Raw genomic sequence first — 22,860 nt, 5'->3', positions numbered from 1 at the left:
GAGTGTGGGACAGCTTCATAGTTTCACAGAATTTCAGAGAGTTTCAGAGAGCTTCAGAGAGTGTCAGAGAGACTCATAGAGCGACAGAGAGTTTCAGAGAATTGTCAGAGAGCGTCAGAGCGTTTCAGAGAGTTTCAGAGTGTGTCAGAGAGTGTCTGAGAGTTTCACAGTGTGTCACAGATTGTCAGAGAGTTTCAGAGAGTGTCAGAGTATGTCGGAGAGTTTCTGAGAGTGTCTGTGAGTGTCAGAGAGTGTCAGAGAGTGTCAGAGAGTTTCAGAGAGCGTCAGATCGTGTCAGAGAGTGTCAGAGAGTTTCAGAGAGTGTCACAGACTTTCAGAGAGTGTCAGACAGTTTCTGAGAGTGTCAGAGAGTTTCAGAGAGTTTCAGAGAGTGTCAGAGAGTGTCAAAGAGTTTCAGAGAGTGTCAGAGAGTTTCAGACAGTTTCTGAGTGTGTCAGAGAGTGCCAGAGAGTTTCTGAGTGTGTCGGAGAGTGTCAGAGAGTGTCAGAGAGTTTCAGGGAGTCTAACAAAGTGTCAGAGAGTGTCAGAGAGTGTCAGAGAGTTTCAGAGAGTGTCAGAGAGGGTCAGAGAGTTTCAGAGAGTTTCTGAGATTGTCACAGCGTGTCAGAGAGTGTCAGAGAGATTGCAGAGAGTGTCAGAGCGTGTCAGAGAACTTCAGAGAGTTTCAGAGAGTTTCAGAGAGTTTCAGAGAGCTTCAGAGAGTTTCAGAGAGTTTCAGAGAGTGTCAGAGATTGTCTGAGAGTTTCAGAGATTGTCAAAGAGTTTCAGAGAGTGTCAGAGAGTGTCAGAGAGATTCAGAGAATGTCAGAGAGTGTCAGAGAGTGTCTGAGAGTTTCAGAGAGTTTCAGAGAATGTCAGAGAGTGTCAGAGAGTGTCAGAGAATGTCGGAGAGTTTCTGAGAGTATCTGTGAGTGTAAGAGAGTGTCAGAGGGTTCTGAGAGTTTCTGAGTGTGTCAGGGAGTGTCACAGAGTGTCAGAGACTGTCAGAGAGTGTCAGAGAGTGTCAGAGAGTTTCAGAGAGTTTCACAGAGTGTCAGAGATTGTCAGAGATTGTCAGAGAGTGTCAGAGGGTGTCAGAGAAAGTCAGAGATTTTCTGAGAGTATCTGTGAGTGTCAGAGAGTGTCCGAGAGTTTCCCAGTGTGTCACAGAGTGTCAGAGAGTTTCAGAGAGTGTTAGAGAACGTCGGAGAGTTTCTGAGAGTATCTCTGAGTGTCAGAGAGTGTCAGAGACTGTCAGAGACTGTCAGAGGGTTCAGAGAGTGTCTGAGTGTGTCAGAGAGTTTCACAATGTGTCACAGAGTGTCAGAGAGTGTCAGCGAGTTTCAGAGAGTGGCAGATCGTGTCAGAGAGTGTCAGAGAGCTTCAGAGAGTGTCACAGACTTTCAGAGAGTGTCAGAGAGTGTCAGAGAGTGTCAGAGAGTTTCAGAGAGTGTCACAGACAGTCAGAGTGTGTCAGAGGGTTTCTGAGAGTGTCAGAGAGTTTCAGAGAGTTTCAGAAAGTGTCAGAAAGTTTCAGAGAGTGTCAGATAGTGTCAGAGAGTTTCAGAGAGTGTCACAGAGTGTCAGAGAGTTTCAGAGAGCTTCAGAGAGTGTCAGAGAGTGTCAGAGAGTGTCAGAGAGTTTCACAGAGTTTCAGAGAATGTCAGAGAGTTTCAGAGAGCGTCAAACACTGTCTGAGAGTGTCAGAGTCTGTCAAAGAGTTTCAGAGAGTGTCAGAGAGTTTCTGAGAGTGTCAGAGAGTGCCAGAGAGTTTCTAAGTGTGTCGGAGAGTGTCAGAGAGTGCCAGAGAGTTTCTGAGTGTGTCAGGGAGTGTCACAGAGTTTCAGAGACTGTCAGAGAGTGTCAGAGAGTTTCAGAGAGTTTCACAGAGTGTCCGAGAGTGTCAGAGAGTGTCAGAGGGTGTCAGAGAGTTTCAGAGAGTTTCACAGAGTGTCAGAGAGTTTCAGAGAGTGTCAGAGAGTTTCAGAGAGTTTCTGAGAGTGTCAGAGAGTGCCAGTGAGTTTCTGAGTGTTTCAGGGAGTGTCACAGAGTGTCAGAGACTCTCAGAGATTTTCAGAGAGTTTCAGAGAGTTTCACAGAGTGTCAGAGAGTGTCAGAGGGTGTCAGAGAATGTCAGAGAGTGTCAGAAAGTTTCAGAGAGTGTCAGAGAGTTTCAGACAGTGTCACAGAGTGTCAGAGAGTTTCAGAGAGCTTCAGAGAGTGTCAGAGAGTGTCAGAGAGTGTCAGAGAGTTTCAGAGAGTTTCAGAGAGTGTCAGAAAGTTTCAGAGAGTTTCAGACACTGTCTGAGAGTGTCGGAGAAAGTCAAAGAGCTCAGTGAGTGTCAGAGAGTTTCAGAGAGATTCAAAGAGTTTCAGAGAGTGTCAGAGAGTTTCAGAGAGTTTCTGAGAGTGTCAGAGAGTGCCAGAGAGTTTTTGAGAGTGTCGGAGAGTGTCATAGAATTTCAGAGAGTGTCACAAAGTGTCAGAGAGTGTCAGAGAGTGTCAGAGAGTTTCAGAGAGTGTCAGAGACGGTCAGAGAGTTTCAGAGAGTTTCTGAGAGTGTCACAGCGTGTCAGAGAGTGTCAGAGAGATTGCAGAGAGTGTCAGAGTGTGTCAGAGAGCTTCAGAGAGTGTCAGGGATTTTCAGAGTGTTTCAGAGAGCTTCAGAGAGTTTCAGAGAGTTTCAGAGAGTGTCAGAGATTGTCTGAGAGTTTCAGAGATTGTCAAAGAGTTTCAGAGAGTGTCAGAGAGTGTCAGAGAGTTTCAGAGAGTTTCAGAGAATGTCAGAGAGTGTCAGAGAGTGTCTGAGAGTTTCAGAGAGTTTCAGAGAATGTCAGAGAGTGTCAGAGAATGTCGGAGAGTTTCTGAGAGTATCTGTGAGTGTAAGAGAGTGTTAGATGGTTCTGAGAGTTTCTGAGTGTGTCAGGGAGTGTCACAGAGTGTCAGAGACTGTCAGAGAGTGTCAGAGAGTTTCAGAGAGTTTCACAGAGTGTCAGAGATTGTCAGAGAGTGTCAGAGAGTGTCAGAGGGTGTCAGAGAATGTCGGAGATTTTCTGAGAGTATCTGTGAGTGTCAGAGAGTGTCAGAGAGTTTTGCAGTGTGTCACAGAGCGTCAGAGAGTGTCAGAGAGTGTCTGAGATTGTCTGAGAGTGTCAGAGACTGTCAGAGAATGTCGGAGAGTTTCTGAGAGTATCTGTGAGTGTCAGAGAGTGTCAGAGAGTTTCCCAGTGTGTCACAGAGTGTCAGAGAGTTTCAGAGAGTTTCAGAGAGTGTCAGAGAACGTCGGAGAGTTTCTGAGAGTATCTGTGAGTGTCAGAGAGTGTCAAGGAGTTTCAGAGACTGTCAGAGGGTTCAGAGAGTGTCTGAGTGTGTCAGAGAGTTTCACAGTGTGTCACAGAGTGTCAGAGAGTGTCAGAGAGTTTCAGAGAGTGTCAGATCGTGTCAGAGAGTGTCAGAGAGTTTCAGAGAGTGTCACAGACTGTCAGAGAATGTCAGAGAGTGTCAGAGAATGTCGGAGAGTTTCTGAGAGTATCTGTGAGTGTCAGAGAGTTTCACAATGTGTCACAGAGTGTCAGAGAGTGTCTGAGATTGTCAGAGACTGTCAGAGAATGTCGGAGAGTTTCTGAGAGTATCTGTGAGTGTCAGAGAGTGTCAGAGAGTTTCACAGTGTGTCACAGATTGTCAGAGAGTTTCAGAGAATTTCACAGTGTGTCACAGAGTGTCAGAGAGTGTCAGAGAGTTTAAGAGAGTGTCCGATCGCGTCAGAGAGTGTCAGAGAGTTTCAGAGAGTGTCACATACTCTCAGAGAGTGTCAGAGAGTTTCTGAGAGTGTCAGAGAGTTTCAGAGAGTGTCAGATAGTGTCAGAGAGTTTCAGAGAGTGTCACAGACTGTCAGAGAGTTTCAGAGAGCTTCAGAGAGTGTCAGAGAGTGTCAGAGAGTGTCAGAGAGTTTCAGAGAGTTTCAGAGAGTGTCAGAGAGTTTCAGAGAGTGTCAGACACTGTCTGAGAGAGTCAGAGAGTGTCAAAGAGTTTCAGAGAGTGTCAGAGAGTGTCAGAGAGTTTCAGAGAGTGTCAGAGAGTTTCAGAGAGTTTCAGAGAGTGTCAGAAAGTTTCAGAGAGTTTCAGACACTGTCTGAGAGTGTCGGAGAAAGTCAAAGAGCTCAGTGAGTGTCAGAGAGTTTCAGAGAGATTCAAAGAGTTTCAGAGAGTGTCAGAGAGTTTCAGAGAGTTTCTGAGAGTGTCAGAGAGTGCCAGAGAGTTTTTGAGAGTGTCGGAGAGTGTCATAGAATTTCAGAGAGTGTCACAAAGTGTCAGAGAGTGTCAGAGAGTGTCAGAGAGTTTCAGAGAGTGTCAGAGACGGTCAGAGAGTTTCAGAGAGTTTCTGAGAGTGTCACAGCGTGTCAGAGAGTGTCAGAGAGATTGCAGAGAGTGTCAGAGTGTGTCAGAGAGCTTCAGAGAGTGTCAGGGATTTTCAGAGTGTTTCAGAGAGCTTCAGAGAGTTTCAGAGAGTTTCAGAGAGTGTCAGAGATTGTCTGAGAGTTTCAGAGATTGTCAAAGAGTTTCAGAGAGTGTCAGAGAGTGTCAGAGAGTTTCAGAGAGTTTCAGAGAATGTCAGAGAGTGTCAGAGAGTGTCTGAGAGTTTCAGAGAGTTTCAGAGAATGTCAGAGAGTGTCAGAGAATGTCGGAGAGTTTCTGAGAGTATCTGTGAGTGTAAGAGAGTGTTAGATGGTTCTGAGAGTTTCTGAGTGTGTCAGGGAGTGTCACAGAGTGTCAGAGACTGTCAGAGAGTGTCAGAGAGTTTCAGAGAGTTTCACAGAGTGTCAGAGATTGTCAGAGAGTGTCAGAGAGTGTCAGAGGGTGTCAGAGAATGTCGGAGATTTTCTGAGAGTATCTGTGAGTGTCAGAGAGTGTCAGAGAGTTTTGCAGTGTGTCACAGAGCGTCAGAGAGTGTCAGAGAGTGTCTGAGATTGTCTGAGAGTGTCAGAGACTGTCAGAGAATGTCGGAGAGTTTCTGAGAGTATCTGTGAGTGTCAGAGAGTGTCAGAGAGTTTCCCAGTGTGTCACAGAGTGTCAGAGAGTTTCAGAGAGTTTCAGAGAGTGTCAGAGAACGTCGGAGAGTTTCTGAGAGTATCTGTGAGTGTCAGAGAGTGTCAAGGAGTTTCAGAGACTGTCAGAGGGTTCAGAGAGTGTCTGAGTGTGTCAGAGAGTTTCACAGTGTGTCACAGAGTGTCAGAGAGTGTCAGAGAGTTTCAGAGAGTGTCAGATCGTGTCAGAGAGTGTCAGAGAGTTTCAGAGAGTGTCACAGACTGTCAGAGAATGTCAGAGAGTGTCAGAGAATGTCGGAGAGTTTCTGAGAGTATCTGTGAGTGTCAGAGAGTTTCACAATGTGTCACAGAGTGTCAGAGAGTGTCTGAGATTGTCAGAGACTGTCAGAGAATGTCGGAGAGTTTCTGAGAGTATCTGTGAGTGTCAGAGAGTGTCAGAGAGTTTCACAGTGTGTCACAGATTGTCAGAGAGTTTCAGAGAATTTCACAGTGTGTCACAGAGTGTCAGAGAGTGTCAGAGAGTTTAAGAGAGTGTCCGATCGCGTCAGAGAGTGTCAGAGAGTTTCAGAGAGTGTCACATACTCTCAGAGAGTGTCAGAGAGTTTCTGAGAGTGTCAGAGAGTTTCAGAGAGTGTCAGATAGTGTCAGAGAGTTTCAGAGAGTGTCACAGACTGTCAGAGAGTTTCAGAGAGCTTCAGAGAGTGTCAGAGAGTGTCAGAGAGTGTCAGAGAGTTTCAGAGAGTTTCAGAGAGTGTCAGAGAGTTTCAGAGAGTGTCAGACACTGTCTGAGAGAGTCAGAGAGTGTCAAAGAGTTTCAGAGAGTGTCAGAGAGTGTCAGAGAGTTTCAGAGAGTGTCAGAGAGTTTCAGAGAGTTTCTGAGAGAGTCAGAGAGTGCCAGTGAGTTTCTGAGTGTTTCAGGGAGTGTCACAGAGTGTCAGAGACTCTCAGAGATTTTCAGAGAGTTTCAGAGAGTTTCAGAGAGTTTCACAGAGTGTCAGAGAGTGTCAGAGGGTGTCAGAGAATGTCAGAGAGTGTCAGAAAGTTTCAGAGAGTGTCAGAGAGTTTCAGACAGTGTCACAGAGTGTCAGAGAGTTTCAGAGAGCTTCAGAGAGTGTCAGAGAGTGTCAGAGAGTGTCAGAGAGTTTCAGAGAGTTTCAGAGAGTGTCAGAAAGTTTCAGAGAGTTTCAGACACTGTCTGAGAGTGTCGGAGAAAGTCAAAGAGCTCAGTGAGTGTCAGAGAGTTTCAGAGAGATTCAAAGAGTTTCAGAGAGTGTCAGAGAGTTTCAGAGAGTTTCTGAGAGTGTCAGAGAGTGCCAGAGAGTTTTTGAGAGTGTCGGAGAGTGTCATAGAATTTCAGAGAGTGTCACAAAGTGTCAGAGAGTGTCAGAGAGTGTCAGAGAGTTTCAGAGAGTGTCAGAGACGGTCAGAGAGTTTCAGAGAGTTTCTGAGAGTGTCACAGCGTGTCAGAGAGTGTCAGAGAGATTGCAGAGAGTGTCAGAGTGTGTCAGAGAGCTTCAGAGAGTGTCAGGGATTTTCAGAGTGTTTCAGAGAGCTTCAGAGAGTTTCAGAGAGTTTCAGAGAGTGTCAGAGATTGTCTGAGAGTTTCAGAGATTGTCAAAGAGTTTCAGAGAGTGTCAGAGAGTGTCAGAGAGTTTCAGAGAGTTTCAGAGAATGTCAGAGAGTGTCAGAGAGTGTCTGAGAGTTTCAGAGAGTTTCAGAGAATGTCAGAGAGTGTCAGAGAATGTCGGAGAGTTTCTGAGAGTATCTGTGAGTGTAAGAGAGTGTTAGATGGTTCTGAGAGTTTCTGAGTGTGTCAGGGAGTGTCACAGAGTGTCAGAGACTGTCAGAGAGTGTCAGAGAGTTTCAGAGAGTTTCACAGAGTGTCAGAGATTGTCAGAGAGTGTCAGAGGGTGTCAGAGAATGTCGGAGATTTTCTGAGAGTATCTGTGAGTGTCAGAGAGTGTCAGAGAGTTTTGCAGTGTGTCACAGAGCGTCAGAGAGTGTCAGAGAGTGTCTGAGATTGTCTGAGAGTGTCAGAGACTGTCAGAGAATGTCGGAGAGTTTCTGAGAGTATCTGTGAGTGTCAGAGAGTGTCAGAGAGTTTCCCAGTGTGTCACAGAGTGTCAGAGAGTTTCAGAGAGTTTCAGAGAGTGTCAGAGAACGTCGGAGAGTTTCTGAGAGTATCTGTGAGTGTCAGAGAGTGTCAAGGAGTTTCAGAGACTGTCAGAGGGTTCAGAGAGTGTCTGAGTGTGTCAGAGAGTTTCACAGTGTGTCACAGAGTGTCAGAGAGTGTCAGAGAGTTTCAGAGAGTGTCAGATCGTGTCAGAGAGTGTCAGAGAGTTTCAGAGAGTGTCACAGACTGTCAGAGAATGTCAGAGAGTGTCAGAGAATGTCGGAGAGTTTCTGAGAGTATCTGTGAGTGTCAGAGAGTTTCACAATGTGTCACAGAGTGTCAGAGAGTGTCTGAGATTGTCAGAGACTGTCAGAGAATGTCGGAGAGTTTCTGAGAGTATCTGTGAGTGTCAGAGAGTGTCAGAGAGTTTCACAGTGTGTCACAGATTGTCAGAGAGTTTCAGAGAATTTCACAGTGTGTCACAGAGTGTCAGAGAGTGTCAGAGAGTTTAAGAGAGTGTCCGATCGCGTCAGAGAGTGTCAGAGAGTTTCAGAGAGTGTCACATGCTGTCAGAGAGTGTCAGAGAGTTTCTGAGAGTGTCAGAGAGTTTCAGAGAGTTTCAGAGAGTGTCAGAGAGTGTCAGAAAGTTTCAGAGAGTGTCAGATAGTGTCAGAGAGTTTCAGAGAGTGTCACAGACTGTCAGAGAGTTTCAGAGAGCTTCAGAGAGTGTCAGAGAGTGTCAGAGAGTGTCAGAGGGTTTCAGAGAGTTTCAGAGAGTGTCAGAGAGTTTCAGAGAGTGTCAGACACTGTCTGAGAGAGTCAGAGAGTGTCAAAGAGTTACAGAGAGTGTCAGAGAGTGTCAGAGAGTTTCAGAGAGTGTCAGAGACTGTCAAAGGGTTTCAGAGAATGTCAGAGAGTTTCAGAGAGTTTCTGAGAGTGTCAGAGAGTGCCAGAGAGTTTCTGAGTCTGTCGGAGAGTGTCAGAGAGTGTCAGAGAGTTTCAGAGAGTGTCAGAGAGTTTCAAAGAGTTTCAGAGAGTGTCAGAGAGTTTCAGAGAGTTTCTGAGAGTGTCAGAGAGTGCCAGAGAGTTTCTGAGTGTGTCAGGGAGTGTCACAGAGTGTCAGAGACTGTCAGAGAGTGTCAGAGAGTTTCAGAGAGTTTCAAGAGTGTCAGAGAGTGTCAGAGGGTGTCAGAGAATGTCGGAGAGTTTCTGAGAGTATCTGTGAGTGTCAGAGAGTTTCACAGTGTGTCACAGAGTGTCACAGAGTGTCAGAGAGTGTCAGAGAGTGTCAGAAAGTTTCAGAGAGTGTCAGAGAGTTTCAGACAGTGTCACAGAGTGTCAGAGAGTTTCAGAGAGCTTCAGAGAGTGTCAGAGAGTTTCAAAGAGAGTCAGAGAGTTTCAGAGAGTGTCAGAGAGTTTCAGAGAGTGTCAGACACTGTCTGAGAGTGTCGGAAAAAGTCAAAGAGTTTCAGAGAGTGTCAGAGAGTTTCAGAGAGTGTCAGAGAGAGTCAAAGAGTTTCAGAGAGTTTCTGAGAGTGTCAGAGAGTGCCAGAGAGTTTCTGAGAGTGTCGGAGAGTGTCAAAGAGTTTCAGAGAGTGTCACAAAGTGTCAGAGAGTGTCAGAGAGTGTCAGAGAGTTTCAGAGAGTGTCAGAGGGGGTCAGAGAATTTCAGAGAGCTTCTGAGAGTGTCAGAGAACGTCGGAGAGTTTCTGAGAGTATCTGTGAGTGTCAGAGAGTGTCAGAGAGTTTCAGAGACTGTCAGAGGGTTCAGAGAGTGTCTGAGTGTGTCAGAGAGTTTCACAGTGTGTCACAGAATGTCAGAGAGTGTCAGAGAGTTTCAGAGAGTGTCAGATCGTGTCAGAGAGTGTCAGACAGTTTCAGAGAGTGTCACAGACTGTCAGAGAGCGTCCGAGAATGTCGGAGAGTTTCTGAGAGTATCTGGAAGTGTCAGAGAGTTTCACAATGTGTCACAGAGTGTCAGAGAGTTTCAGAGAGTTTCAGAGAGTGTCAGAGAGTGTCAGAAAGTTTCAGAGAGTGTCAGATGGTGTCAGAGAGTTTCAGAGAGTGTCACAGAGTGTCAGAGAGTTTCAGAGAGCTTCAGAGAGTGTCAGAGTGTTTCAGAGAGTGTCAGACACTGTCTGAGAGTGTCGGAGAGTGTCAGAGAGTTTCAGAGTTTGTCAGAGAGTGTCAGAGAGTTTCAGAGCGTGTCAGAGACTGTCAAAGAGTTTCAGAGAGTGTCAGAGAGTTTCAGAGACTTTCTGAGTGTGTCAGAGAGCTCCAGAGAGTTTCTGAGTGTGTCGGAGTGTGTCAGAGAGTGTCAGAGAGTTTCAGAGAGTGTCAGAGAGTATCAAAGAGTTTCAGAGAGTGTCAGAGAGTTTCAGAGAATTTCTGAGAGTGTCAGAGAGGGCCAGAGAGTTTCTGAGTGTGTCAGGGTGTGTCACAGAGTGTCAGAGAATGTCAGAGAGGGTCAGAAAGTTTCAGAGCGTTTCACAGAGTTTCAGAGAGTGTCAGAGAGTGTCAGAGGGTGTCAGAGAATGTTGGAGAGTTTCTGAGAGTATCTGTGAGTGTCAGAGAATGTCAGAGAGTTTCACAGTGTGTCACAGAGTGTCACAGAGTGTCAGAGAGTGTCAGAGAGTGTCAGAAAGTTTCAGAGAGTGTCAGATATTGTCAGAGAGTTTCAGAGAGTGTCACAGAGTGTCAGAGAGTTTCAGAGAGCTTCAGAGAGTGTCAGAGAGTGTCAGAGAGTGTCAGAGAGTTTCAGAGAGTGTCAGAGAGATTCAGAGAGAGTCAGACACTGTCTAAGAGTGTCGGAGAGAGTCAAAGTGTTTCAGGGAGTGTCAGAGAGTGTCAGAGAGTTTCAGAGAGTGTCAGAGAGGGTCTGAGAGTGTCAGAGAGTGTCAGAGAGTGTCAGAGAATGTCGGAGAGTTTCTGAGAGTATCTGTGAGTGTCAGAGAGTTTCACAGTGTGTCGCAGAGTGTCAGAGAGTGTCAGAGACTGTCAGAGAATGTCGGAGAGTTTCTGAGAGTATCTGTGAGTGTCAGAGAGTTTCACAGTGTGTCACAGATTGTCAGAGAGTTTCAGAGAGTGTCAGAGAATGTCGGAGATTTTCTGAGAGTATCTGTGAGTGTCAGAGAGTGTCAGAGACTGTCAGAGGGTTCAGAGAGTGTCAGATCGTGTCAGAGAGTGTCAGAGAGTGTCAGACAGTTTCAGAGAGTGTCACAGACTGTCAGAGAGCGTCAGAGAATGTCGGAGAGTTTCTGAGAGTATCTGTGAGTGTCAGAGAGTTTCACAATGTGTCACAGAGTGTCAGAGAGTTTCAGAGAGTTTCAGAGAGTGTCAGAGAGTGTCAGAAAGTTTCAGAGAGTGTCAGATGGTGTCAGAGAGTTTCAGAGAGTGTCACAGAGTGTCAGAGAGTTTCAGAGAGCTTCAGAGAGTGTCAGAGTGTTTCAGAGAGTGTCAGACACTGTCTGAGAGTGTCAGAGAGTGTCAGAGAGTTTCAGAGCGTGTCAGAGACTGTCAAAGAGTTTCAGAGAGTGTCAGAGAGTTTCAGAGACTTTCTGAGTGTGTCAGAGAGCTCCAGAGAGTTTCTGAGTGTGTCGGAGTGTGTCAGAGAGTGTCAGAGAGTTTCAGAGAGTGTCAGAGAGTATCAAAGAGTTTCAGAGAGTGTCAGAGAGGGCCAGAGAGTTTCTGAGTGTGTCAGGGTGTGTCACAGAGTGTCAGAGAATGTCAGAGAGGGTCAGAAAGTTTCAGAGAGTTTCACAGAGTTTCAGAGAGTGTCAGAGAGTGTCAGAGGGTGTCAGAGAATGTTGGAGAGTTTCTGAGAGTATCTGTGAGTGTCAGAGAATGTCAGAGAGTTTCACATTGTGTCACAGAGTGTCACAGAGTGTCAGAGAGTGTCAGAGAGTGTCAGAAAGTTTCAGAGAGTGTCAGATATTGTCAGAGAGTTTCAGAGAGTGTCACAGAGTGTCAGAGAGTTTCAGAGAGCTTCAGAGAGTGTCAGAGAGTGTCAGAGAGTGTCAGAGAGTTTCAGAGAGTGTCAGAGAGATTCAGAGAGAGTCAGGCACTGTCTAAGAGTGTCGGAGAGAGTCAAAGTGTTTCAGGGAGTGTCAGAGAGTGTCAGAGAGTTTCAGAGAGTGTCAGAGAGGGTCTGAGAGTGTCAGAGAGTGTCAGAGAGTGTCAGAGAATGTCGGAGAGTTTCTGAGAGTATCTGTGAGTGTCAGAGAGTTTCACAGTGTGTCGCAGAGTGTCAGAGAGTGTCAGAGACTGTCAGAGAATGTCGGAGAGTTTCTGAGAGTATCTGTGAGTGTCAGAGAGTTTCACAGTGTGTCACAGATTGTCAGAGAGTTTCAGAGAGTGTCAGAGAATGTCGGAGATTTTCTGAGAGTATCTGTGAGTGTCAGAGAGTGTCAGAGACTGTCAGAGGGTTCAGAGAGTGTCAGATCGTGTCAGAGAGTGTCAGAGAGTGTCACAGACGGTCATAGAGTGTCAGAGAGTTTCTAAGAGGGTCAGAGAGATTCAGAGAGTTTCAGAGAGTGTCAGAGTGTGTCAGAAAGTTTCAGAGAGTGTCAGATAGTGTCAGAGAGTTTCAGAGAGTGTCACAGAGCTTCAGAGAGTTTCAGAGAGCTTCAGAGAGTGTCAGAGAGTGTCAGAGAGTGTCAGAGAATTTCTGAGAGTTTCAGAGAGTGTCAGCGAGTTTCAGAGAGTGTCAGACACTGTCTGACAGTGTCAGAGAGTGTCAAAGAGCTTCAGAGAGTGTCAGAGAGTTTCAGAGTGTTTCAGAGAGTGTCAGAGAGTGTCAAAGAGTTTCAGAGAGTGTCAGAGAGTTTCAGAGAGTTTCACAGAGTGTCAGAGAGTGTCAGAGAGTGTCAGAGGATGTCAGAGAATGTCGGAGAGTTTCTGAGAGTATCTGTGAGTGTCAGAGAGTGTCAGAGAGTTTCACAGTGTGTCAGAGAGTGTCACAGACTGTCATTGAGTGTCAGAGAGTGTCAGAAAGTTTCAGAGAGTGTCACAGAATGTCAGAGAGTGTCAGATCGTGTCAGAGAGTGTCAGAGTGTGTCAGAGGGTGTCAGAGAGGGTCTGAGAGTGTCAGAGAGTGTCAGAGAGTGTCAGAGAATGTCGGAGAGTTTCTGAGAGTGTCAGAGACTGTCCGAGAATGTCGGAGAGATTCTGAGAGTATCTGTGAGTGTCAGAGAGTGTCAGAGAGTTTCATAGTGTGTCACAGATTGTCAGAGAGTTTCAGAGAGTGTCAGAGAATGTCGGAGAGTTTCTGAGAGTATCTGTGAGTGTCAGAGACTGTCAGAGGGTTCAGAGAGTGTCTGAGTGTGTCAGGGAGTTTCACAGTGTGTCACAGAGTGTCAGAGAGTTTCAGAGAGTGTCAGATCGTGTCAGAGAGTGTCGGAGAGTTTCAGAGAGTGTCACAGATTGTCAGAGAGTGTCAGAGAGTTTCTGAGAGTGTCAGAGAGTTTCAGAGAGTTTCAGAGAGTGTCAGAGAGTGTCAGAAAGTTTCAGAGAGTGTCAGAAAGTGTCGGAGAGTTTCAGAGAGTGTCACAGAGTGTCAGAGTGTTTCAGAGAGTGTCAGACACTGTCTGAGAGTGTCAGAGAGTGTCAGAGAGTTTCAGAGTTTGTCAGAGAGTGTCAGAGAGTTTCAGAGCGTGTCAGAGACTGTCAAAGAGTTTCAGAGAGTGTCAGAGAGTTTCAGAGACTTTCTGAGTGTGTCAGAGAGCTCCAGAGAGTTTCTGAGTGTGTCGGAGTGTGTCAGAGAGTGTCAGAGAGTTTCAGAGAGTGTCAGAGAGTATCAAAGAGTTTCAGAGAGTTTCAGAGAATTTCTGAGAGTGTCAGAGAGGGCCAGAGAGTTTCTGAGTGTGTCAGGGTGTTTCACAGAGTGTCAGAGAATGTCAGAGAGGGTCAGAAAGTTTCAGAGAGTTTCACAGAGTTTCAGAGAGTGTCCGAGAGTGTCAGAGGGTGTCAGAGAATGTTGGAGAGTTTCTGAGAGTATCTGTGAGTGTCAGAGAGTGTCAGAGAGTTTCACAGTGTGTCACAGAGTGTCAGAGAGTGTCAGAGAGTGTCAGAAAGTTTCAGAGAGTTTCAGATATTGTCAGAGAGTTTCAGAGAGTGTCACAGAGTGTCAGAGAGTTTCAGAGAGCTTCAGAGAGTGTCAGAGAGAGTCAGAGAGTGTCAGAGAGTTTCAGAGAGTTTCAGAGAGTGTCAGAGAGATTCAGAGAGTGTCAGACACTGTCTAAGAGTGTCGGAGAGAGTCAAAGAATTTCAGGGATTGTCAGAGAGTGTCAGAGAGTTTCAGAGAGTGTCAGAGAGTTTCAGAGATTTTCTGAGAGTGTCAGAGTGGGTCAGAGAGTTTCAGAGAGTTTCTGAGAGTGTCGGAGAGTGTCAAAGAGTTTCAGAGAGTGTCACAAAGTTTCAGAGAGTGTCAGAGAGATTGCAGAGAGTGTCAGAGTGTGTCAGAGAGCTTCAGAGTGTTTCAGAGATTTTCAGAGAGTTTCAGAGAGCTTCAGAGAGTTTCAGAGAGTTTCAGAGAGTGTCAGAGATTGTCTGAGAGCTTCAGAGATTGTCAAAGAGTTTCAGAGAGTGTCAGAGAGTGTCAGAGAGTTTCAGCGAATGTCAGAGACTGTCAGAGAGTGTCTGAGAGTTTCAGAGAGTTTCAGAGAATGTCAGAGAGTGTGAGAGAGTGTCAGAGAATGTCGGAGAGTTTCTGAGAGTATGTGTGAGTGTAAGAGAGTGTCAGAGGGTACTGAGAGTTTCTGAGTGTGTCAGGGAGTGTCACAGAGTGTCAGAGACTGCCAGAGAGTGTCAGAGAGTTTCAGAGAGTTTCACAGAGCGTCAGAGATTGTCAGAGAGTGTCAGAGAGTGTCAGAGAGTGTCAGAGGGTGTCAGAGAATGTCGGAGATTTTCTGAGAGTATCTGTGAGTGTCAGAGAGTGTCAGAGAGTTTCAAAGTGTGTCACAGAGTGTCACAGACTGTCAGAGAGTGTCTGAGCTTGTCAGAGACTGTCAGAGAATGTCGGAGAGTTTCTGAGAGTATCTGTGAGTGTCAGAGATTGTCAGAGAGATTCCCAGTGTGTCACAGAGTGTCAGAGAGTGTCAGAGAGTGTCAGAGAGTGTCAGAGACGGTCAGAGGGTTCAGAGAGTGCCTGGGTGTCAGAGAGCTTCACAGTGTGTCACAGAGTGTCAGAGAGTGTCAGAGATTTTCAGAGACTATCAGATCGTGTCGGAGAGTGTCAGAGAGTTTCAGAGAGAGTCACAGAGTGTCAGAGAGTTTCATAGAGCTTCAGAGAGTGTCAGAGAGTGTCAGAGAGTTTCAGAGAGTTTCAGAGAGTGTCAGAGAGTTTCAGAGAGTGTCAGAGAGTGTCAGAGAGTTTCAGAGAGTGTCAGAGACTTTCAAAGAGTTTCAGAGAGTGTCAGAGAGTTTCTGAGAGTTTCAGAGAGTGCCAGAGAGTTTCTGAGTGTGTCGGAGTGTGTCAGAGATTGTCAGAGAGTTTCAGAGAGTGTCAGAGAGTGTCAAAGAGTTTCAGAGAGTGTCAGAGAGTGCCAGAGAGTTTCTGAGTGTGTCGTGGAGTGTCACAGAGTGTCAGAGACTGTCAGAGAGTGTCAGAGAGTTTCAGAGAGTTTCGCAGAGTGTCACAGAGCGTCAGAGAGTGTCAGAGAGTGTCTGAGATTGTCCGAGAGTGTCAGAGACTGTCAGAGAATGTCGGAGAGTTTCTGAGAGTGTCAGAGAGTTTCCCACTGTGTCACAGAGCGTCAGAGAGTGTCAGAGACTGTCAGAGGGTTCAGAGAGTGTCTGAGCGTGTCAGAGATTTTCACAGTGTGTCACAGAGTGTCACAGAGTGTCAGAGAGTTTCAGAGAGTGTCAGCTCGTGTCAGAGAGTGTCAGAGAGTTTCAGAGAGTGTCACAGACTGTCAGAGAGTGTCAGAGAGTTTCAGAGAGTGTCAGAGAGTGTGGGAGAGCTTCAGAGTTTCAGAGAATTTCAGAGAGTTTCAGAGAGCTTCAGAGAGTGTCAGAGAGTGTCAGAGAGCGACAGAGAGTTTCAGAGAATTGTCAGAGAGAGTCAGAGCGTTTCAGAGAGTTTCAGAGTGTGTCAGAGAGTGTCTGAGAGTGTCACAGAGTGTCACAGAGTTTCAGAGAGTGTTTCAGAGAGTGTCAGAGAGGGTCTGAGAGTGTCAGAGAGTGTCAGAGAGTGTCAGAGAATGTCAGAGAATGTCGGAGAGTTTCTGAGAGTATCTGTGAGTGTCAGAGAGTTTCACAGTGTGTCGCAGAGTGTCAGAGAGTGTCAGAGACTGTCAGAGAATGTCGGAGAGTTTCTGAGAGTATCTGTGAGTGTCAGAGAGTTTCACAGTGTGTCACAGATTGTCAGAGAGTTTCAGAGAGTGTCAGAGAATGTCGGAGATTTTCTGAGAGTATCTGTGAGTGTCAGAGAGTGTCAGAGGGTACTGAGAGTTTCTGAGTGTGTCAGGGAGTGTCACAGAGTGTCAGAGACTGCCAGAGAGTGTCAGAGAGTTTCAGAGAGTTTCACAGAGCGTCAGAGATTGTCAGAGAGTGTCAGAGAGTGTCAGAGAGTGTCAGAGGGTGTCAGAGAATGTCGGAGATTTTCTGAGAGTATCTGTGAGTGTCAGAGAGTGTCAGAGAGTTTCAAAGTGTGTCACAGAGTGTCACAGACTGTCAGAGAGTGTCTGAGCTTGTCAGAGACTGTCAGAGAATGTCGGAGAGTTTCTGAGAGTATCTGTGAGTGTCAGAGATTGTCAGAGAGATTCCCAGTGTGTCACAGAGTGTCAGAGAGTGTCAGAGAGTGTCAGAGAGTGTCAGAGACGGTCAGAGGGTTCAGAGAGTGCCTGGGTGTCAGAGAGCTTCACAGTGTGTCACAGAGTGTCAGAGAGTGTCAGAGATTTTCAGAGACTATCAGATCGTGTCGGAGAGTGTCAGAGAGTTTCAGAGAGAGTCACAGAGTGTCAGAGAGTTTCATAGAGCTTCAGAGAGTGTCAGAGAGTGTCAGAGAGCTTCAGAGAGTTTCAGAGAGTGTCAGAGAGTTTCAGAGAGTGTCAGAGAGTGTCAGAGAGTTTCAGAGAGTGTCAGAGACTTTCAAAGAGTTTCAGAGAGTGTCAGAGAGTTTCTGAGAGTTTCAGAGAGTGCCAGAGAGTTTCTGAGTGTGTCGGAGTGTGTCAGAGATTGTCAGAGAGTTTCAGAGAGTGTCAGAGAGTGTCAAAGAGTTTCAGAGAGTGTCAGAGAGTTTCAGAGAGTTTCTGAGAGTGTCAGAGAGTGCCAGAGAGTTTCTGAGTGTGTCGTGGAGTGTCACAGAGTGTCAGAGACTGTCAGAGAGTGTCAGAGAGTTTCAGAGAGTTTCGCAGAGTGTCACAGAGCGTCAGAGAGTGTCAGAGAGTGTCTGAGATTGTCCGAGAGTGTCAGAGACTGTCAGAGAATGTCGGAGAGTTTCTGAGAGTGTCAGAGAGTTTCCCAGTGTGTCACAGAGCGTCAGAGAGTGTCAGAGACTGTCAGAGGGTTCAGAGAGTGTCTGAGCGTGTCAGAGATTTTCACAGTGTGTCACAGAGTGTCACAGAGTGTCAGAGAGTTTCAGAGAGTGTCAGCTCGTGTCAGAGAGTGTCAGAGAGTTTCAGAGAGTGTCACAGACTGTCAGAGAGTGTCAGAGAGTTTCAGAGAGTGTCAGAGAGATTGCAGAGAGTGTCAGAGAGTGTAGGAGAGCTTCAGAGTTTCAGAGAATTTCAGAGAGTTTCAGAGAGCTTCAGAGAGTGTCAGAGAGTGTCAGAGAGCGACAGAGAGTTTCAGAGAATTGTCAGAGAGAGTCAGAGCGTTTCAGAGAGTTTCAGAGTGTGTCAGAGAGTGTCTGAGAGTGTCACAGAGTGTCACAGAGTTTCAGAGAGTGTTTCAGAGAGTGTCAGAGAGGGTCTGAGAGTGTCAGAGAGTGTCAGAGAGTGTCAGAGAATGTCGGAGAGTTTCTGAGAGTATCTGTGAGTGTCAGAGAGTTTCACAGTGTGTCGCAGAGTGTCAGAGAGTGTCAGAGACTGTCAGAGAATGTCGGAGAGTTTCTGAGAGTATCTGTGAGTGTCAGAGAGTTTCACAGTGTGTCACAGATTGTCAGAGAGTTTCAGAGAGTGTCAGAGAATGTCGGAGATTTTCTGAGAGTATCTGTGAGTGTCAGAGAGTGTCAGAGACTGTCAGAGGGTTCAGAGAGTGTCAGATCGTGTCAGAGAGTGTCAGAGAGTGTCACAGACGGTCATAGAGTTTCAGAGAGTTTCTAAGAGGGTCAGAGAGTTTCAGAGAGTTTCAGAGAGTGTCAGAGTGTGTCAGAGAGTTTCAGAGAGTGTCACAGAGCTTCAGAGAGTTTCAGAGAGCTTTAGAGAGTGTCAGAGAGTGTCAGAGAGTGTCAGAGAATTTCAGAGAGTTTCAGAGAGTTTCAGCGAGTTTCAGAGAGTGTCAGACACTGTCTGACAGTGTCAGAGAGTGTCAAAGAGCTTCAGAGAGTGTCAGAGAGTTTCAGAGTGTTTCAGAGAGTGTCAGAGAGTGTCAAAGAGTTTCAGAGAGTGTCAGAGAGTTTCACAGAGTGTCAGAGAGTGTCAGAGAGTGTCAGAGGGTGTCAGAGAATGTCGGAGAGTTTCTGAGAGTATCTGTGAGTGTCAGAGAGTGTCAGAGAGTTTCACAGTGTGTCAGAGAGTGTCACAGACTGTCATTGAGTGTCAGAGAGTGTCAGAAAGTTTCAGAGAGTGTCACAGAATGTCAGAGAGTGTCAGATCGTGTCAGAGAGTGTCAGAGTGTGTCAGAGGGTGTCAGAGAGGGTCTGAGAGTGTCACAGAGTGTCACAGAGTTTCAGAGAGTGTTTCAGAGAGTGTCAGAGAGTGTCAGAGAGGGTCTGAGAGTTTCAGAGAGTGTCAGAGAGTGTCAGAGAATGTCGGAGAGTTTCTGAGAGTATCTGTGAGTGTCAGAGAGTTTCACAGTGTGTCGCAGAGTGTCAGAGAGTGTCAGAGACTGTCAGAGAATGTCGGAGAGTTTCTGAGAGTATCTGTGAGTGTCAGAGAGTTTCACAGTGTGTCACAGATTGTCAGAGAGTTTCAGAGAGTGTCAGAGAATGTCGGAGATTTTCTGAGAGTATCTGTGAGTGTCAGAGAGTGTCAGAGACTGTCAGAGGGTTCAGAGAGTGTCAGAGAGTGTCAGAGAGTGTCAGAGAGTGTCACAGACGGTCATAGAGTGTCAGAGAGTTTCTAAGAGGGTCAGAGAGTTTCAGAGAGTTTCAGAGAGTGTCAGAGAGTGTGGGAGAGCTTCAGAGTTTCAGAGAATTTCAGAGAGTTTCAGAGAGCTTCAGAGAGTGTCAGAGAGTGTCAGAGAGCGACAGAGAGTTTCAGAGAATTGTCAGAGAGAGTCAGAGCGTTTCAGAGAGTTTCAGAGTGTTTCAGAGAGTGTCAGAGAGTGTCAAAGAGTTTCAGAGAGTGTCAGAGAGTTTCAGAGAGTTTCACAGAGTGTCAGAGAGTGTCAGAGAGTGTCAGAGGGTGTCAGAGAATGTCGGAGAGTTTCTGAGAGTATCTGTGAGTGTCAGAGAGTGTCAGAGAGTTTCACAGTGTGTCAGAGAGTGTCACAGACTGTCATTGAGTGTCAGAGAGTGTCAGAAAGTTTCAGAGAGTGTCAGATAGTGTCAGAGAGTTGCAGAGAGTGTCACAGAGTGTCAGAGAGTTTCAGAGAGCTTCAGAGAGTGTCAGAGAGTTTCAGAGAGTGTCAGAGAGTTTCAGAGAGTGTCAGACACTGTCTGAGAGTGTCGGAGAGAGTCAAAGAGTTTCGGAGATTGTCAGAGAGTGTCAGAGAGTTTCAGAGAGTGTCAGAGAGTTTCAGAGAGTTTCTGAGAGTGTCAGAGAGTGTCAGAGAGTTTCTGAGAGTGTCGGAGAGTGTCAAAGAGTTTCAGAGAGTGTCACAAAGTGTCAGCGAGTGTCAGAGAGTGTCAGAGAGTTTCAGAGAGTGTCAGAGAAGGTCAGAGAGTTTCTGAGAGTGTCACAGCGTGTCAGAGAGAGTCAGAGAGATTGCAGAGAGTTTCAGAGTGTGTCAGAGAGCTTCAGAGAGTTTCAGAGATTTTCAGAGAGTTTCAGAGAGCGTCAGAGTGTTTCAGAGAGTTTCAGAGAGTGTCAGAGAGTGTCAGAGAGTTTCAGAGATTGTCAAACATTTTCAGAGAGTGTCAGAGAGTGTAAGAGAGTTTCAGAGAGTTCTGAGAGTTTCTGAGTGTGTCAGGGAGTGTCACAGAGTGTCAGAGACTGTCAGAGAGTGTCAGAGAGTTTCAGAGAGCGTCAGAGTGTTTCAGAGATTTTCAGAGAGTGTCAGAGAGTGTCAGAGAGTTTCAGAGATTGTCAAACAGTTTCAGAGACTGTCAGAGAGTGTAAGATAGTTTCAGAGAATGTCAGAGAGTGTCAGAGAGTTTCTGAGAGTCTCAGAGATTTTCAGGGAATGTCAGAGAGTGTCAGAGAGTATCAGAGAATTTCGGAGAGTTTCTGAGAGTATCTGTGAGTGTAAGAGAGTGTCAGAGAGTTCTGAGAGTTTCTGAGTGTGTCAGGGAGTGTCACAGAGTGTCAGAGACTGTCAGAGAGTGTCAGAGAGTTTCAGAGAGCGTCAGAGTGTTTCAGAGAGTTTCAGAGAGTGTCAGAGAGTGTCAGAGAGTTTCAGAGATTGTCAAACAGTTTCAGAGAGTGTGAGAGAGTGTAAGAGAGTTTCAGAGAATGTCAGAGAGTGTCAGAGAGTGTCTGAGAGTTTCAGAGATTTTCAGGGAATGTCAGAGAGTGTCAGAGAGTATCAGAGAATTTCGGAGAGTTTCTGAGAGTATCTGTGAGTGTAAGAGAGTGTCAGAGAGTTCTGAGAGTTTCTGAGTGTGTCACAGAGTGTCAGAGCGTTTCAGAGAGTGTCAGACACTGTCTGAGAGTGTCGGTGAGAGTCAAAGAGTTTCTGAGAGTGTCAGAGAGTGCCAGAGAGTTTCTGAGAGTGTCGGAGATTGTCAAAGAGTTTCAGAGAGTGTTACAAAGTGTCAGAGATTGTCAGAGAGTGTCAGAGAGTTTCCGAGAGTGTCACAGTGGGTCAGAGAGTTTCAGAGAGTTTCTGAGAGTGTCACAGCGTGTCAGAGAGTGTCAGAGAGATTGCAGAGAGTGTCAGAGTGTGTCAGAGAGCTTCAGGGAGTTTCAGAGATTTTCAGAGAGTTTCAGAGAGCTTCAGAGAGTTTCAGAGAGTTTCAGAGAGTGTCAGAGAGTTTCAGAGAATGTCAGAGAGTGTCAGAGAGTGTCTGAGAGTTTCAGAGAGTTTCAGAGAATGTCAGAGAGTGTCAGAGAGTGTCACAGAATGTCGGAGAGTTTCTGAGATTATCTGTGAGTGTCAGTGAGTTTCAGAGAGTTTCAGAGAGTTTCAGAGAGTGTCAGAGATTGTCTGAGAGTTTCAGAGATTGTCAAAGAGTTTCAGAGAGTTTCAGAGAGTTTCAGAGAGTTTCAGAGAGTGTCAGAGATTGTCTGAGAGTTTCAGAGATTGTCAAAGAGTTTCAGAGAGAGTCAGAGAGTGTCAGAGAGTGTCGGAGAGAGTCAAAGAGTTTCGGAGATTGTCAGAGAGTGTCAGAGAGGTTCAGAGAGTGTCAGAGAGTTTCAGAGAGTTTCTGAGAGTGTCAGAGAGTGTCAGAGAGTTTCTGAGAGTGTCGGAGAGTGTCAAAGAGTTTCAGAGAGTGTCACAAAGTGTCGGCGAGTGTCAGAGAGTGTCAGAGAGTTTCAGAGAGTGTCAGAGAAGGTCAGAGAGTTTCTGAGAGTGTCACAGCGTCTCAGAGAGAGTCAGAGAGATTGCAGAGAGTTTCAGAGTGTGTCAGAGAGCTTCAGAGAGTTTCAGAGATTTTCAGAGAGTTTCAGAGAGCGTCAGAGTGTTTCAGAGAGTTTCAGAGAGTGTCAGAGAGTGTCAGAGAGTTTCAGAGATTGTCAAACATTTTCAGAGAGTGTCAGAGAGTGTAAGAGAGTTTCAGAGATTTCTGAGAGTTTCTGAGTGTGTCAGGGAGTGTCACAGAGTGTCAGAGACTGTCAGAGAGTTTCAGAGAGCGTCAGAGTGTTTCAGAGAGTTTCAGAGAGTGTCAGAGAGTGTCAGAGAGTTTCAGAGATTGTCAAACAGTTTCAGAGACTGTCAGAGAGTGTAAGAGAGTTTCAGAGAATGTCAGAGAGTGTCAGAGAGTTTCTGAGAGTTTCAGAGATTTTCAGGGAATGTCAGAGAGTGTCAGAGAATATCAGAGAATTTCGGAGATTTTCTGAGAGTATCTGTGAGTGTAAGAGAGTGTCAGAGAGTTCTGAGAGTTTCTGAGTGTGTCAGGGAGTGTCACAGAGTGTCAGAGACTGTCAGAGACTGTCAGAGAGTTTCAGAGAGCGTCAGAGTGTTTCAGAGAGTTTCAGAGAGTGTCAGAGAGTGTCAGAGAGTTTCAGAGATTGTCAGAGAGTGTCAGAGAGTGTCTGAGAGTTTCAGAGATTTTCAGGGAATGTCAGAGAGTGTCAGAGAGTATCAGAGAATTTCGGAGAGTTTCTGAGAGTATCTGTGAGTGTAAGAGAGTGTCAGAGAGTTCTGAGAGTTTCTGAGTGTGTCACAGAGTGTCAGAGCGTTTCAGAGAGTGTCAGACACTGTCTGAGAGTGTCGGTGAGAGTCAAAGAGTTTCTGAGAGTGTCAGAGAGTGCCAGAGAGTTTCTGAGAGTGTCGGAGATTGTCAAAGAGTTTCAGAGAGTGTTACAAAGTGTCAGAGATTGTCAGAGAGTGTCAGAGAGTTTCCGAGAGTGTCACAGTGGGTCAGAGCGTTTCAGAGAGTTTCTGAGAGTGTCACAGCGTGTCAGAGAGTGTCAGAGAGATTGCAGAGAGTGTCAGAGTGTGTCAGAGAGCTTCAGGGAGTTTCAGAGATTTTCAGAGAGTTTCAGAGAGTTTCAGAGAGTTTCAGAGAGTTTCAGAGAGTGTCAGAGATTGGCTGAGAGTTTCAGAGATTGTCAAAGAGTTTCAGAGAGTGTCAGAGAGTTTCAGAGAATGTCAGAGAGTGTCAGAGAGTGTCTGAGAGTTTCAGAGAGTTTCAGAGAATGTCAGAGAGTGTCAGAGAGTGTCACAGAATGTCGGAGAGTTTCTGAGATTATCTGTGAGTGTCAGTGAGTGTCAGAGAGTTTCAGAGAGTTTCAGAGAGTGTCAGAGATTGTCTGAGAGTTTCAGAGATTGTCAAAGAGTTTCAGAGAGTGTCAGAGAGTGTCAGAGAGTTTCAGAGAATGTCAGAGAGTGTCAGAGAGTGTCTGAGAGTTTCAGAGAGTTTCAGAGAATGTCAGAGAGTGTCAGAGAGTGTCACAGAATGTCGGAGAGTTTCTGAGATTATCTGTGAGTATCAGAGAGTGTCAGAGAGTTTCAGAGAGTTTCAGAAAGTTTCAGAGAGTGTCAGAGAGTTTCAGACAGTGTCACAGAGTGTCAGAGAGTTTCAGAGACCTTCAGAGAGTGTCAGAGAGTTTCAGAGCGTGTCAGAGAGTTTCAGAGAGTGTCAGACACTGTCTGAGAGTGTCGGAGAAAGTCAAAAAGTTTCAGAGAGTGTCAGAGAGTGTCAGAGAGTTTCAGAGAGTGTCAGAGAGAGTCAAAGAGTTTCAGAGAGTTTCTGAGAGTGTCAGAGAGAGCCAGAGAGATCCTGAGAGTGTCGGAGAGTGTCAAAGAGTTTCAGAGAGTGTCACAAAGCGTCAGAGA

This window comes from Heterodontus francisci, chromosome 20 (assembly GCF_036365525.1).
Source record: "Heterodontus francisci isolate sHetFra1 chromosome 20, sHetFra1.hap1, whole genome shotgun sequence".
In the NCBI taxonomy this organism is placed as follows: Eukaryota; Metazoa; Chordata; class Chondrichthyes; order Heterodontiformes; family Heterodontidae; genus Heterodontus; species Heterodontus francisci.
This window is presented reverse-complemented; position numbering follows the sequence as displayed.